Here is a 5000-nt window from a genome sequence, read left to right as displayed (position 1 = left end):
AAAACAAGGTATATAGTAAGAAAAAAAAAAAAAAAAAAAAACAATGGATACCCCGGAGACAAGGAGACCAATCAACAGATACTCTCTTTTTCCATCCCATTTTTTTTTTCGTTCGAATTCCACGTTATAGTTCACAAAAGGATGACAAGAAATCATTTATTTTTGCAACCCGATCGCTCTTTTGACTTTGGAAAAAATTAGCTTTTTGTCAGTATACGGTTTCTTCTACACATTCGTCTTTACTCACTCCGTAATAGAGTTAATAATTAGGATTCATAAAAAAGGGAATGCATCATCCACTCACAGGGGAACCTTTTCCCGCATCAGGTACTAATATATATTTTTAACGTCTAATTAGATCGGGAAATTATTCAAATTCATATTAATTTCATTTTAATAAAAAAAAAGCTCGTTGCTTTTTCTTTCCCTATAATTGGAGCCATGGAGCTCTATCCATTTATTCACTTGACCCGAGGGTTAATTTTTTTAGTCCCGTTCCAAGAAAAGAAGCAAAGACAAGATTTTTTGCCCATCCGGTAAGGATGAAGTATTCGAAGTATTCTCTGAGTTCCCCATTGATACGACATGCTATTTTTTCCATTCATTCCCGTTTTGGATCAGTCGTGGTCTTACAAACTCTACCAATGGTATGGACGAATTCGTTGCTTCATCCAAATGTGTAAAAGATCATAGTCGCACTTAAAAGCCGAGTACTCTACCATTGAGTTAGCAACCCGGATAAGATTGTAGATATGATCGGAATAAAAAATAAATATAAAATAATAGAATATAATATTAATATATATAATATTAATATAAATATATATATTATATATAATATATATAAATATATATAATATAAAAAAAAAAAAAAACTTTTATTCTTGTATCGCAGTGAATTTGGTGAACTCATCATTTAAATGAAGTAAATAAACAAACTTATGGGCCGTGGAGAAATAGATTTATTTCTCCACGATCGAATTATATTTGTTCGATACAACATTGTCAATATGAATTGCATATTGATAAAACAAAAAAATATCAAATTGATCAAACCATCAAACCTAAATAATTAAGTAAAGTACTTGTGTTGGATTGGCACTACATAGATAAGAAATGAAGTGTAAACGGGGGAATAAGTTAAGGAAGAAGTAGGAATAAATATTGAATTTATTGAATATAGATACAGATACAATAAGCGGGATTGCCCCCTTTGTTTGTTAGGGGAGTACATCCAATAACAAAAAGTACCCTATTGATGGTAATCCCGGCATTTCGTAGATCCAGTAATTTAATCACTCGAGATTTTTTTCTATCTGTCTTATATCAATTATAAATCAATTCAATATAGATAGGATTTTTTTTTTCGTTCTATAGCAATGGTGAATAGAGCAAGAAAAAAAGAGATCAGTGGAGAAACAATTACATAAAGCCAGATGCTAGGCACCCCTTTTTGATTCCATTAATTGAACTTTGTTTGATTAACTCGAAGTTCTTTAAAGACCTCCGCCTTCTTTGAAATATCATGAACAGTTCCTGTAGGTTGAGCGCCCCTTTCAAGGAAATATAGAATAGCAGGAACATTTAAATAAGTTTGATTCTTTATCGGATCGTAAAAACCGACTTTACGAAGATCTCTTCCCTCTCTTCGGGATCGAACATCAATTGCAACGATTCGATAGATGACTCATTGGGATAGATGTATATGAAGAATCCCCCCCCCCCCCCTAGAAACGTATAGGAGGTTTTCTCCTCATACGGCTCAAGAAAGAATGATTCGAATTTATGTATATAGTGGCAAATGTATCCAAAAAATTTTGAATTAGACTCTAACTAAAAATTGGAGTCGTTTTTTGTTCTTCTCTCCTGAGAAGAAAAATACCATTCGTACTCATAACTCAAGTTAGGTAATTATCAAAGGCCTAGAGAGGAAATCCTTAAACATTTATTGAGCCGTCTCTAACCCATTTTTTTTTATTTGTCTCACCTAGAATCTATTTCCACATTCTAATCTAGTTCGAGTTGTTGAAACAGTTGAAAAATGGAGTTTACTTGTTCCGGTATCCGTTATCCTTGCTTTGAATCATTGGGTTTAGACATTACTTCGGCGATTCTTAATCGTTTCAAAATGGCAGCAACATACCTTTTATTATTTCTTTCTATTGAAAGAATCGTACGAATGATTGATTCCCCTACGATACAATTTTGGTCAAATATTTTTACCAATTCCGAACTATTTAACTTTTTGGTTTGAACCCCTTTCAAATTTGACCCTTTCGATTTCTATATCGAAGATATACTTACGTTACGAAGTTTTTCCAACCTATTGATTGGTACTAACCCTAGACTCTTCCCCTGATAAATGAATCAATACTTTATACTCGAGCTCCATCATGTACTATTTACAACCAATAAAATTGGTTTCCTAGTGTAACAGAACAAACTATGTCGAGCCAAGAGCATCTTCACAGATATATAAAATGGTGGATTCCTGCATCCACAACCGACCATGTCCTTCAAGTCGCACGTTGCTTTCTACCACATCGTTTCAAACGAAGTTTTACCATAACATTCCTCTAATTTTGAACCGGTATGCCCGGTATGGAATTGATTCAATATGGAATCATGAATAATCATTGGCTTAATTGCTACCCAGCAGTCCACACCTTCCTTATATTTCCTTATATATAATATATATATATATGCTTATATATATGATATATGCTTATATATATGCTTATATATATATATGGAAATGGAAGGATAGGTATTTTTTTTTATTTTATCTGGAGAAGTCTCAGCAAGGATTTAACATGATCCTATATCATATGAATGAGACTTTCATTTTTCTTTCCATACTTTCTATAAAAAGTAAATAGATATATTCTATTTATATTTTTTTTTATACATTATACACGTGTCATTGACACTCGATTGCGAGTGTAAGAATGTGAATCGATACGCTTGTGAGAAAGTCAATCAATAAGGAGTATATAGTTCATAAAACAATGATTCGAAATCTGAAAGAAACAAAAAAAAAAATGGAATCACATTGTATCCAATATCCCACTTACTTTTATTAGGGGATTAGGGAAGATGGCTAAAAGTACCTCATCTTTTCTATGAGAGAATCGGGCTGGGACGGAAGGATTCGAACCTCCGAATAACGGGACCAAAACCCGGTGCCTTACCGCTTGGCCACGCCCCATTTAGATTTATATTGGACACAAATAAACACTAACATAGGTATTGGCTGTTCGTCAATTTCAGCCTAAATCCAATATCTATAGAATGGGCGTTGCTAAGATTCGTCATGTGTAGAATGTGTAGATGTAGAATCGAAATGAATTCATTGATCATTACATATAATTCAATTAAGATATTGTATGAAAGTATGATTCCTTCTACTCTGATTTAAGAATTGAATCAGATTTAAGAATTGAAGGATTTTTGATTGGGGGAGTTCCAAGAAAAAGGAAGATTTTTGGCAAACCTTCTCTTCTTTCTTTATTTTTCCCTTATATCACGATAAAAATGAAATTATCTCTAAAAACGAAATGTTTGGTATGCTTAATATCTTAAGTTTAATCTCTATCTGTCTTAATTCGGCCCTTCATTCGAGTAGCTTTTTATTCGCCAAATTGCCCGAGACTTATGCCTTTTTGAATCCAATCGTAGATGTTATGCCAGTCATACCCGTACTCTTTTTTCTCTTAGCCCTTGTTTGGCAAGCTGCTGTAAGTTTTCGATGAGATCTTTAATACTAAGAAAGATTCACGATTTCTTCGAAAAAAAAAAAATTTCTAACAAAATTTATAAGAACAATTGATAAGATCAGATAAGTCCTACATTATGAACCCCCAATTCAAACATTGAAATTCTTTATGGGGAGCTGCGATGAATCTGAATCACCTCATTTCCACATTTTGACCCTCCAAGGGTCAAAGACCTTATTATGGTACCTCACAATATCTAGGTTGGGCATGATAAGCAAATTTTTATAACTAAGAGATGAATCAGAATCTTATTACAAATAAATTCTGAATTCCTAGAAAAGATTTGCTTTTCTCGAAACGGGGTATGTGGTACAAAAATAGACATAGAGAATCTATTCCCCTATTTTCTAAAATACTGATCTTGGAGATTGTGTAATGCTTACTCTTAAACTCTTCGTTTACACAGTAGTGATATTCTTTGTTTCTCTCTTCATCTTCGGATTCCTATCTAATGATCCAGGACGTAATCCCGGGCGTGAAGAATAAAAAAATAAAAGGTTTTTCTTTTATTTTTTTCTCTATTCCATAGAGTTAATACCTCTGTAGGAGAGAGAACAAGGACTCAAGATTTTTTCGAATTCGAAAGAAAGAAAAATATCAAGTGATCATAAGGGACGGAGAGAGGGGGATTCGAACCCTCGGTACGAATACCTCGTACAACGGATTAGCAATCCGCCGCTTTAGTCCACTCAGCCATCTCTCCCAATTCCAATTATAAAATATAAAATTTAGATGTGACGTGTGAAGTAAAGATTGATAAAAGTCTTTTTTCTTTATCTTTCTTTATTCTTCTTTTTTCTTTATCTTTCTTTATTCTATAATCCTATAACATAATTTTATTAATATTAACAGTTTGGATAATGATTCGAAACGGATATTTCCAATAGAAAGAAGGAGTACCACTTTTGATTTAGTGGGGGGGTTCTTTTATTCCCTCGGCCCGGCCGGGTAGTGGCCGGGCCGCTCTTTGTTCCAATGAATCGTAGATCAAATGAAATGATTTGTCTGGTTTGATAAACGCAAATTTCTGTTACGAAAACAGCAATAACAACAAGGACTATTTGAATTCCTATCAGAAGTTTATTTATGATAGACGTTTTTTTCTTATTAGTTTTTCTTTTTCCTTTTATCTATTTACTTACTTTTACTTACTTGAATAAAAAAAAAACAGAATAGAATATTGGATTTGTATTAGTATTATAATCCCCTTTTTCTTCAAGGTAA

The 5000-nt window shown here is 33.0% G+C and overlaps 1 non-coding gene across 1 annotated transcript; it reads right to left on the bottom strand.

The window, feature by feature from the left end:
* Positions 1-4391: 4391 nt before the first annotated feature.
* TRNAS-GCU (transfer RNA serine (anticodon GCU)) lies at positions 4392-4479 on the bottom strand. The gene has a single exon. It is a non-coding gene; the product is annotated as a tRNA-Ser (tRNA).
* Between the last annotated feature and the right edge of the window lie 521 nt (positions 4480-5000).

The sequence above is a fragment of the Aristolochia californica genome, unplaced genomic scaffold (genome assembly GCF_029961685.1).
Source record: "Aristolochia californica isolate CCGP_79_NKW_82.1479 unplaced genomic scaffold, dmAriCali1.0.hap1 SCAF_289, whole genome shotgun sequence".
NCBI classification, from domain to species: Eukaryota; Viridiplantae; Streptophyta; class Magnoliopsida; order Piperales; family Aristolochiaceae; genus Aristolochia; species Aristolochia californica.
This window is presented reverse-complemented; position numbering and strand designations above follow the sequence as displayed.